This window comes from Pristis pectinata, chromosome 30 (genome assembly GCF_009764475.1).
Source record: "Pristis pectinata isolate sPriPec2 chromosome 30, sPriPec2.1.pri, whole genome shotgun sequence".
NCBI lineage: Eukaryota > Metazoa > Chordata > Chondrichthyes > Rhinopristiformes > Pristidae > Pristis > Pristis pectinata.
Window position 1 is genome coordinate 6,431,562 of NC_067434.1, and position 12,180 is coordinate 6,443,741.

General features: G+C 45.2%; 1 long non-coding RNA gene across 2 annotated transcripts; it reads right to left on the minus strand.

Annotated features, from left to right (window-relative positions):
- Positions 1-1,001: 1,001 nt before the first annotated feature.
- Positions 1,002-8,116, minus strand: LOC127584620 (uncharacterized). Of its 2 annotated transcripts, none has more exons than XR_007958410.1 (3): positions 7,957-8,116; positions 5,237-5,462; positions 1,002-2,063 (listed from the first exon to the last, which is right to left on the minus strand). It is a non-coding gene; the product is annotated as an uncharacterized LOC127584620 (long non-coding RNA). The 2 variants fall into 2 exon arrangements; XR_007958409.1 differs by lacking the exon at positions 7,957-8,116 and adding an exon at positions 7,207-7,449.
- Between the last annotated feature and the right edge of the window lie 4,064 nt (positions 8,117-12,180).

Here is a 12,180-nt window from a genome sequence, read left to right on the forward strand (position 1 = left end):
TTACATACACCCCCACCCTCTTACTTCCCTTCCTACTTCCCTGCAATAGGCCTCCCTCCTTCTCTTTCCTCTGTCCCTCCTGTTCCCAGCCTGACCACCCCTCCCCTGCCCCACCGTCTTCCGAATGCCTTTCCTCACTCCCCAGCCCTGACATTCACCCTGTGTGACTTCACTAAGAAGTGTTCCCTCAGCAAAGGGCCAGCCCGGAGTTCAAGCTGGCTCGTAGCTTCCTTCCACTTCACTCACTGCCTTCCCTCTTGGACCCACTTCTGTTTCCACTCAGTTCGCTAACCCTCTCCATCTCCACAGCCTCCCTTCACTTTCCAGTTCCCTGAGCCCAGTTCAAGCACAGTTTGAGAAGGATGCTTGAAGTGAGGACGGCACTGCAACATAGAGGCAGCTCAAATACACCAAAGGCCCCAAGTGGGACATCACAGCAGATACTAATGTCAGCCCAAGGCGGTAGCACAAGATGGACTGAGAACAGACACGGCAGAGTTAAAAGCCTTGCAGGTGATCCAGGGAGAGTCAGAGGAGACGACTTTGTGACTTGAGAAGCAACAGCAGGGTCAGATGTCTACAGAAGGACGGGGTGTGAGTGCAGATACAAGGTGAAGTGAAGCCAAAATAAGGAGTAATCAAAGGAGAGATTGTTGTGATTGAGTTCATGGTGTCCAGTAATGTTACAAATACAGTCTTTAAAGGATGGTCTTTTAAAAGAAGCTGATAAAAATTATTGGCCCTGTGTTAAGATTTATGTAAACATCTTGATGCATTGTGGCACTAGGAAGATAGTCAAGACTTAGTAACACAACATGCAGCTGTGTGGACAATGATGTCAAAAAACCAATTATAGTTGCAGTTACATTAATACAGTAAAATGTTCAAAGGAAAATCACAGGTTCTTTAACAGGCTATTGGGCCCCTTATAGTTATTCCACCTTGAAAGTGCATCACATCAACATTAATGCTTCAAATTACATCATGATCTACAAGTTAACTCCATTTAATTGGTAATTGGTTTATTATTGTAAACTTTATTATTAAAAACTTTCTTTTGAATGCCATCCAGACAGATCATTCCAAATGTAAGTACATTGACGTAGTACAAGGGAAAAGCAATAACAGAATGCAGAATATAGTGTTACAGTTACAGAGAAAGTAGCAGTGTAGTGCAGGCAGACAATATGGTGCAAGGGCCATGACAAGGTCAACTGAGAGATCAAGAGTTCATCTTTAACGTACAAGAGGACCATTCAAGAGCCTTATAACAGCGGGATAGAAGCTGCCCTTGAGACCGGTGGTCCATGTTCTCAAGCTTGTGTTTTTTTCTGCCTGATGGAAGGGGGGAGAAGAGAGAACATCCGAGGTAGGAGGGGTCTTTATGTCGGCTGCTTTCCCGAGGCAACAGGAAGTGTAGACGGAGTCCATGGAGGGGAGGCTGACTTTTGTGATGTGCTGAGGTGTGTCCACAACTCTCTGCAGTTTTTTGAGGTCTTGGGCAGAGCAGTTGCCGTACCAAGCCACGATGCATCCGGATAGGATGCTTTCTATGGTGCATTTATAAACATTGTTGAGGGTTACCAGAGACATGTCAAACTTCCTTAGTCTTCTGAGGAAGTAGAGGCACTGGTGTGCTTTCTTGGCCATGGCATCTACTCACACTGAACAGGGTTTGTCAATGAAAAACGTGCAAGCTCTGATTGCGAAACATTTTAAAAATTGTTTGATGTCAGGTACAGGATCCTCCTTGGACCATCCTCTGGCAAGAGTGAAGCTTGAAACTGGATCCTCTCTGATTTCATCAAGGCTCAACTGCAGTGAAGTGATTCAGTAACACAACACTGTGGCTGAGAGGTCGATGACAGATGCATTTCTCAAGTTACGGTGCTCAACAACAAGAAAGCTACTGAACAGCTGGAAGAAGTAGCATTCTATTGCGAATTTAGTTCTCATCCCTGCGAAGGAGCGATATACTCTTGGTGGCCACGAATTCAACTCTCAAATTCCCTCTGTAAGTCCATCCACCTCTCCACCATTAATGTTCCTGATCGTATTTCGACCTAAATAAGGACAATTACATACAGTGTATGTTGTTACCTTCTCAAAAAACTCAATCACGTTAGATCAGATCTCCACCAACAAAGCCATGCCAACTATTCTTGATCAATCCTGCCTTTCCAAGTAACTTCCCCCACCACTGATGTTCGACTCACAGGCCTGTAATTAGCTGACTTATCCTGCTAACCCTTTTTGAATAAAGCTACCACATTTGCTGCCCTCCAGTCATCTGGCACCTCACCAATGGCCAGCAAAGATTTAAAAATTATATCCCTGTAAATTTCAAGCAAACAGATAATTGTGGTGCAGAAATGGAAGTGCTGAATTGGGGAAGGTCGATTTCAATATCATTAGACAGGACCTGGCCAAAGTAGACTGGAACTTCATTAGAAGCTTAAGGAGGTTTGGCATGTCACCAAATACTCTAGCTTCTACAGATGTAGTGTTGAAAGTATCCTGACTGGTTGCGTCACAGCCTGGTATGGCAATTCCAGCACACAGGAATGCTAAGGGCTTCCCCACTATCGACAGCGTCTACATGAAGTGCTGCCTCAAGAAGGCAGGATCTATCATCAAGGATCCCCACCATCCGGATCATGCCCTCTTCTCACTGCTACCATCAGGCAGGAGGTACAGAAGCCTGAAGTCCCACACCACCAGGTTCAGGAACAGCTACTTTCCCACAACCATCAGGTTCTTGAACCAACCTGCGCAACCCTAACCTTACCTCAGCAACAGAACACTACAGACCACCTCTTGCACTACCATGGACTTGTCTTCGATTGTGTCTGTTTTTGCACTAGTGTCTTGCTTTTGCAGTCTTTTTTTTCACTGTATGGTGTAGTTTTTATGTATAATTCATGTATAATTTATATTCTGTGTGTTGTCTGTACCTATGGGCCTGTGATGCTGCTGCAGGCAAGTTTTTCACTGTACCTGTACCTCACCGTACTTGTGTACATGACAATAAACTAGACTTGGCCTGACTTGAGTTACTTGCAGGTAAATCTACATCTGACAAGTGGGGCCCCAGAAATCTTCTCCCTTGCCTCCCATAACAGCCTGGGAAGCATCTCATCAGACCTGGGGAATCTATCAACTTTTATACCCACTGAGATATCTAATACATCCTCCTCTTGAATACTAACATGCTTTCAAGTATCCCTGTCCCTCTCTGAAATATGCAGTGTCAATGTCTTTTTCCTTATAGATTGTCTCTCTGATCCCTAACAGGCCCTACTCTTTCCTTTGTAACCTTCTTGCTATTAATATACTTAGAAAATGCCTTGAGATTTTCCATAGTTGTATCTGCGGGTGATATTTGCTGTCCTTCTTTGTCTTCCTAATTTCTTTATTCAGAGCTACCCTACACGTTCGATGTTCCTGAAAGGCTTCACCTGTTTCAGATCTCTATACCTGCAATATCATTCCTTTATTTCCTTTATCAAATTCTCAATATCCCTGATATCCAGCGTTCCCTGGATTTGCCTTCCTTGCCTTTCACCCTCACCGGAAGATGTTGGCCCTGAACTCTCACTATTTCATTTTTAAAAGACTCCCACTTGTCGGATAAGTGGGATCTCAAGTAACTGATCCCAGCCTACTTTTTGCCAGGTCCTGTCTAATGATATTGAAATTGGCCTTCCCCCAATTTATCACCTTCATTTTTGAACCACAATTAACTCTTTCCTTGAAACTTACAGAGTTGTGATCACTATTCCCAAAATGCTCACCCACAGATACATCAGCTACTTCCCTTGCTTCATTCCCTAAGATTAGGTCCAGTACTGCCTTTGCCTGCTAGGAGCATGTGACACCAAAGATTATTCTTTACCTTATGGTTATAGAATGAAATATCATGGCAGGGGGTGAATCGGCCCATCAGTAGCCTATCACACTATTTCAAAGAACAGATGACGTGTTTTCCTCAGGGTCCTGGCCAATAGTTATCTCTCATTCCACGTCACAGACACAACTTACCTGATCATTATTGGTTGTTTTTTTCAGTGATTCATTATCTTAAGATCTGGGCTCTAATCATAATTATAGGTTTAAGGTGCTGGAGAGTAGATATAGAGGAGATGTCAGGGGTAAGTTTTTTACTCAGAGAGTGGTGAGTGCATGGAATGGGCTGCTGGAAATGGTGGTGGAGGCTGATACGATAGGGTCTTTCAAGAGACTGTTAGATCGGTATATGGAGCTGAGTAAAATAGAAGGCTATGGGTAAGCCTACAAATTTCTAGGGTAGGGACATGTTTGGCACAGCTTTGTGGGGCAAAGGGCCTGAATTGTGCTGTAACTGTTCTATGTTCTATGTTCTATAATTGCTCTCTGCACAATAGCATGAACAGAAGTTTATTGAGCTTTTAAGTACCATGCAGTGTCCCTTTAAGGACAGGAGCAATGCCTAATACACCTAGATAAAAGGCAGGACTCCAGTCTCTAGAATATATGAAGGTCTCCAACTCTTTGCTTCTCTTCAGATTAAAATGGCAGTGGGTCAGACATCAGTGGGAATGGAGTGGTGACTACAGCTTCTCCAGTCTGACCCTAATGAGTATTTTGAGTAGCTTTCCTCCCCATGTGTTGTGTGTCTCTCTCTCTCTCTCTCTCTCTCTCTCTCTCTCTCTCTCTCATATATACAGTATATATATTTCTCTCTATATATATCTCTGCATCTCTCCCCAAGTAAAGACTGGCTCAGATGTGTGTGATGCCTTTAGTTATCCAATACCCGCTTCTTTCGGGTGCCGAAGGACAGCTGACCGCCACCAGGATCATAGAATCAATGACATTAACAGCAGAGAAGGAGGCTGTTCAGCCCGTCGTTCTGCTGTCACCACCTGCTGGGAGCACGGCATTACACTCCTGTTTCAGAAATACCCAAAATATCTGGGAACGTCAGTGTGTGATCTGAAATCACTGCAGTTATGGCAAGTTGAAGTCATGGTGCATTGGGCAGAGATATGAATCCCTGATTCCTGAAATAACATTGGCTAGCTCGGCAGAACACGAGACTGACCCCATTAAAATTAACCAGGAATCCTTATCCATCCAGTCTTTCATCACTGCCTAAATTCCATGAGGAATCCCTGCAAATGAAGTTTCTGTACAATTGCTGAGCAGCTGTTCCCAGGAACGACTTTCCCCTGTAATGCAGAAACTGGTTACTTACTGTCACTTGCCGCCTCCAGTGGTGATTGTCCTGTTCACTAGTCCTTGCCTTGTAGCAGAAGGGATTGTACGTGGGCCACAGTGCCTCTCTGACATGCTATATCTACTCCAGTTAACTTCACACAAGACTGAGGTTGTCAAGACGTCACTGAAATGTTGGGGAAGAGCAAAGATTGAACTTTGCCAGCAAACAATCTGCCGGAGGAACTCAGCGGGTCAAGCAGTATCTGTGGGGGGAAAGGAATTGATAATATTTCAGGTCAAAATCCTGCATCAGGACTAAAATGATTGAAATTTGCCCTTAGTTACGTGACATTGTTGGATGGAATCCATGGAATCTTCTGGGAAAGGCTCAACAAAGGATCACAAAACATCTCACCAAGCAGTCTTGGGAGATTGAATCCAGTGTGAGGGATCACGTTATCCAGTGATCCACTGATGTAATCTCTGCCCTGCCATGAGTTGACTCAACACCCTCTTTAAACCATGAGGAGATGCAATACCCTTTTCAAACTCTGCAGAAGAATTAATGCTCCTAAAGACTCACAAAGCTAATTTCAAATTTGCCTGATCTCTTGAAACACTGTCTGATCGAATGAACCCCAAGTAACCCGGCTAATCAATTTTATCTGTGGAACTAGACAATCCCAGAAATAGTGATAAACATTGGGTGTTTTTATTACTGTAATATTAATAGTTCTAACAACAACCTGCTCTTGAAACTTTGCAGAATAGTTAAGTTCATTTAGCAAATCAATTTCTTAATTTGGTGTGTTGGTATACATGTATTTTCATATATGTCTTTAAGGGTTAATCCAGTCAACTAGTCCTTAATAAAGATTATTATTTCAATAAAGTTTGTCTAAACTAGTTAACTCTCAGGTTGAAATAAATTTCTGATTGTAGACAATGTATGACCACAGTGGAGAGTCATCGATGAAGTAACATTGGACATTATCTGCTGATCCTGTCCCTGTCTCTGAGGTTGCCGGGACAGCTCCCTCTTTAAACCATGAGGAGATGTAATACCTCACTCAAACCTCTGCTGAAGAATTAATATAGGAAGTAATATTAGGCAGGAACAATATCTGGTACAGCCTCCTGCCTCAATATCTCAGATTCTTCTGAAAGCTGTCAAGATTAGGGGACAGAATATGAGTGGGGAAAGGGAGGGAGGACTGGGCAGAAAACACCGTCTTGTCCAGATGTGTTGATGCTGTTTGGGAGTTTAAAACAGCTGTGCAGAGTGGAGGCTTGAGGACAGAGAGTGATTAGAGAGCTTTAGGACTGCCCCAGCCCTGGCGGAGAGAAGGAATTGTGCAGAATGTAGCTGAACTTCATGTGAACCATTCACACCAGATGGTGCTCCAACCTACACATGCACTGCCTGAACATGGCGATTTCAACCTTGTAGATCACCCTGACACTCTAGTCTCATTACTACCTACCGAATATTGAAAGGCCTGGATAGAGTGGATGTGGAGAGGATGTTTCCAGTAGTGGAAAAGTCTAGGACCAGAGGGTACAGCCTCAGAATAAAAGGACATCCCTTTAGAACAGATATGAGGAGGAATTTCTTTAGCTAGAGTGTGGTGAATCTGTGGAATTCATTGCCACAGACTGCTGTGGAGGCCAAGTCATTGGGTATATTTAAAGTGGAGGTTGATAGGTTCTTGATTAGTAAGGGCGTCAAAGGTTATGAGGAGAAGGCAGGAGAATGGGGTTGAGAGGGTAAAGTAAGTCAGCCATGATCGAATGGCAGAGCAGACACGATGCGCCAAATGGCCTAATTCTGTCCTATGTCTTAGGAGCACGAGATTTTGGGTTTGCCTTGAAAACATCAGCCCATTCCACACCTCCCATTTAAAACCGGCAATGCTGTGGGGAAGGGAACTAGTAACCAAGCACAGGGCCTCCTCTACATCGGTGACACCAAGTGCAGACAAGGTGACTGCATTATTGAGCACTTACGTTCCATCCACCATGCCGTCTGGAGCTCTTGGTTGCCAGCCATTATAATTGCCCTCCCCATTCCCACACCGACCTGTGTGTCCTCGGCCTCCTCCACTGTCAGGCTGAGGCCAAAGACAAACTGGAGAAACATCACCTCATATTCCGCCTGAGTGGTCTACAACCCAATGGCATGAGCGTTGAATTCTCCATTTTCAGGTAACCTGCTCCCCATCTGATCTTTTCCTCTCTCCCCTTGATCTGCCCAGATCTTCCTACAGACACCCAAATCCCCACCCCCCCCCCCATCACCCTGTTCTTTCCCCTCCTCAACCCAATCCACCTGCCCATCAGCCACACACCCCTCCCACTGGGTCCCCTCCCCCCACGTTCCCATCTGCCCTCCCCCCCTCCCTTATTTGATTCCATGCTCCACCTCCTTTCCTACCGGATCCCAGAATCTGCAGCCCTCATCTCCACCTCCCAGCCTCTGTCGCTACCTCCACCCTGCCCTCCCCCACCCGACTCCATCTGCCAATCAACCCCTCCCTCACTTGGATCCACCTATAGATGGCCAGCTCTTGCCCCCCCCCCTTCACCTCTTTATACTGCCTACCTCCCCTCTATTCTTTCAGATGAAGAGTTTCAACCCAAAATGTTGATTGCCCATTTCCCTCCACAACACCCCCCCTCCTCCCCACCCCCCCCACGCTCCCCCCCCCCCCCCGATTTCCTCCAGCACTTTGTTTTTACAGCAGGCCATATACTTACAACAAACCAACATACGAGGAGGACGCACCCTCTCCACAAGCCTCAGATGAAATTGTCCCAGTCCTCCCAGATTCCCACAGCTTTCCCAAAACACAAAATGACACTTCAGACAAAAGATTGGCTGGTTTTCCAATAATGCCAAAATTCCTACAATGTTAAGATATAGACAGTCCTCCTGTGCAGGGTATATCAACATGTTGATTTATTAGTAAAAGAGGTGTGTTTCAACAGAACCAATCCTGTGCAGAGTTTGGTGTTCGCCCTTCCTCCAAGGAACACAGTCACTTCCAAACACTAATCACGTTCCACAGCACAGCAGCAATTTGTACACTTGGATCTGACACAGACTTGGACCTCAGGAGCTCCTACGCATCAGATTGTTCCGTTCAAGGGTCCCTTACTTATGATTCTCAATGCACTGGCATCCTCAAACCTCAACCCAACAGCTGCAAAATGTATTGATTTCAGAGTACGTATAATCAGACACTGAGGAAACATACCAGGAGATACATTACATAGTCCCAATAAAAAGAGCACAGTCTATATTTTTTATTTGTCACATTGGCCTTTCACTTGAAGTTGCCCTTTGAAGGGAATTTTCAGATGGGAAAATTGGGAACAAGATCAAGACTGGCCAGAGCTATTAGACGTAGTCACCCTGATGCCAGGAGAAAGAGCAGACGTTCCTTCCATGGTGTGAATCCCATAGTTGTGCATCAGGGTCTAACTCATTAAATAGTGCCAAATGCCTTGAAAAAGGCCCATCAGCTGGATGTAAACGATGCCATGGCACTAATTATTAAATAGAAGGAGATACGGCCTGGTGTACTTGATAATGCTTGTCCCTCAAGCTGTCCCACAAAAAATATAAGCAAGCATGCAGGTGTAACAAGCAGTTTAAGAAGGCAAGAGATATGCTGGCCTTCACTGAGAAAGGTCTTCAATACAGAAGCTGGGGTGGCTTGCTGCAGTCACACAGGGCCTTGTGCAGAGATACCTGCCAGGCTGAATCACAGCTACAGTACCACATTAGTGTGGCCCCCGGGCAGATACGGAGGAGGGTGGGGAGTTTACCAGGTGGTGGGTTTTAATGGAAGAGAGTGGTAGAGGGATGGCAGTGGAGGTAGAGGTTGGCTGCGGGCTTGGGGGTTGGAGTGGATGGTGGGACGGGGGAAGCTGGTTTCAGAAGCCTAAGGCCTGGTTAGTAGAAACCCCAGACATCGACAATGGAGCGGTGAACATCTCCAGTACATGAGAGGCCAGAATTGGAAGAGCTCAGAGATATCAGAACCATAGGGTTGGAGCAGTTTTGGAGAGGAAAGGGAGGGATGTGAGACCAATATTTGCCTACATTATAGAGAGATCGGGCATAGAAACAGGCCCTTTGGTCCACTGAGTCTGTGCCAACCACCAACCGCTCATTTATTCTTATCCTACACTAATTCCATTTTTATTCTCCACACACTCCCATCAACTCCTTCCAGATTCTACCACTCACCCACACACCAGGGGAAATTCACAGCGGCCGATCAGCCTGCAACAAACACATCTTTGAGATGTGGGAGGAAACTGGAGAACCAGGGGGAAACACGCACGGTCGCAGGGAGAACGTGCAAGCTCCACATAGACAGCGCCCAAGGTCAGGATTGAAGCCGAGCCTCTCTCTGAGGTGGAGACAGAGAGATCCAGAAATGGAAGGGAAGTGTCAGAGATGGCCGTGACCAGGCAGGTGAGAGCACAGCAGAAAATGATGGCAAAAATAATAAACTTTTTTAGTTCTGTGTGAGTGCAGGAAGAGGCCAATGTAGTCAGCGATGTGGAGTTGACGAAGTGCACCCAAGTAGAACTGGAATAAGGACTGTTCTATGTATCCCACAAAAAGACAAGCATGGCTTGGGCCCATGTGAATGTCCATAAGCTACACCTTTGATCTGGAGAAAGTGAGTGGAGCTGAAGGAGAAGAGGTTCAATGTGGGGGTGAGTTCAGCCTGGTAAATGGGTGGAAGGGGCATAGTTGGGCCTCTGTTCAAGGAGGAAGCTGATGCAATACTTGTCCTTTCCCCTTCTAGAGACCAAACAGTTTATCAGGGTGAAGTATTCATTCACTTGCACTTCTTCCATTCTAGTGTACTGCATTTGGTGCTCGCAATGTGGCGTGCTGTACTCTGGGGAAACCAAACTCAGATTGAATAAACCGCTTTGCAGAGCATCTGCCTTCAGTCTTCAAGGGTGATCCTGAGCTTCTAGTTGCCTGTGACTTTAATTCTCCATCCCACTTTCACTCTGACCTCCCCATCTGTGATCTCCTGCATTGTTATACTGAGGTCTAGCGCAAGATTGAGGAAAAATACCTTACCTTCTGTCTGGGCACCATAAAGGTTTCCGGACTCAGTAATGAATTCTCCAATCTTAGATAACTTTGCCTTTCTTTCTGTTTCTATCAAAGCTGGCCTCTTCTGTGATGTTAGCTCAGCTTTTTGCTTTCCATTCGCATAGCCTGACTTGCTGGGCTTGTGCTAGCGAATCTCCCATTTGGTCTTACCCTATCAGAGATACTGTCTTTGTTCTACCCATCCCTGTTCCAACTCCTCTGCAATTGATAACTGCCATTCCTATTTCTGATGATGGGTCTCAAACCTGAAACATTAAGTCTGTTTCTCTCTCCACAGATGTTGACTGACCTGCTGAGTGTTTCCAGCATTTTCTGTTTTATTTCACGTTTTCAGCATCTGTAGTTTTTATGTTTTCAACATATGCAGGTTGCTCGAAGCTAATGTCATCCTAACTGGTGGTGAAGTGAAGGTCTTCCACCATGGGATAAAGGGAAGGTTCGTCAGTAACTTCCTTGCTGAGATGGATATTCTCATCAAAACATCCTTGTTGATGACAACATTGACAGTTGCTGTTCATTAGCGAACCAGTATCTGGCACCATCTCCAAAACTAGTGAGACTATTGGTGGTTGCCGGGTTTGCTTATTTAATTTATTCACTTTTCAGGACATCAGCATTGCTTAAAGACCAACACTAGTTGCCCCTGAACAGTGTGCTTACTGGCCTACATCAGTCCAACACAGAGAAGGACATGAGTGAGCCAGCTATGTTTTTAAAGCAATCAGGTAGTTTTGCGTCATCATTATGGCTGTTTCATTCTGAATTCCAGATGATAAACTGGATTTAAATTCTACATCTAACATGGTGAGATTTGAACTCGGGTGCCCAGATTGTTAGTCCAAGCCTCTGGATTTACTAGCCCTCCATGTGGGAATAAAATTCATCTAAGGTTACAACTCAGAAGGGAAATTTTCCTTTAACCTTTATTAAGTTTAATTCAGTCTTATTTGTTGGTTGCTCTTTCAGTGTCCCAGACACCTCTGTCCTGACCACCTCCATGATCATAGCAACGCGAGTGAAGTTTAGAATTAGATAGTGGGTGCTTTGAGTCTGTTGCAATGTACTGAATCCATTACAGAGGCAACGAGCCAGGAGCAGTCCTGCTATCCGGCAGGTGGACGAGAGTTCTTCACAACAATTCCTGGAATGCTTGTGACTACATATATTGAGTGTACATACTCAGGACTTCTCACGTGACCCAAGTTCCAGGCAGAATCTATCTGCAGCATCGTTCCTTCCAGCTCTTAAAGTGACAGGACAGACCAGGCCCCAAGCTTGTTCAAAGACTTGTGTGCTGGGCACCATCACAACCTCACTGCTCTTCCTGCCTTCAGGTCACTGAACTGACCTGAGCTCGCTCCCTCAGCAGGATGTCACTTCTTCCCCAATTGAAAATATTTGTCACCGTGTCTCACTGTTTGGTTAAACAGGTGGCCAAATAACATAAGGCTCACTCCTAGGGCAATGAACATGGACTTGGATCAATCTGATCAAAACTGCGTCAACACTGCGAGACTGGAACAGGTCCAGGGGGTGAGCAGTAAATGTTGTTGTACATGATGTCTGGAACTAGTCCTGTTATATTTTTCTCATATCCAGCTACCACTCCCTTAATATTGGATTCTAACATTTTTCCCTATGATTGGGGTCATGTAACCGGTCATTGTTTTTATCTCTCTCTTAAATAATGAGCTTTATATTGGTACCTTTCCATCCACGGAAACTGTCATAGAATTACCCAGCATGGAAACAGGCCCTTCAGCCCAACTTGTTCATGCCAACCAAGGATGTCTATCCAAGCTTAAACACATTTGCCTGTGTTTGGCCCATAT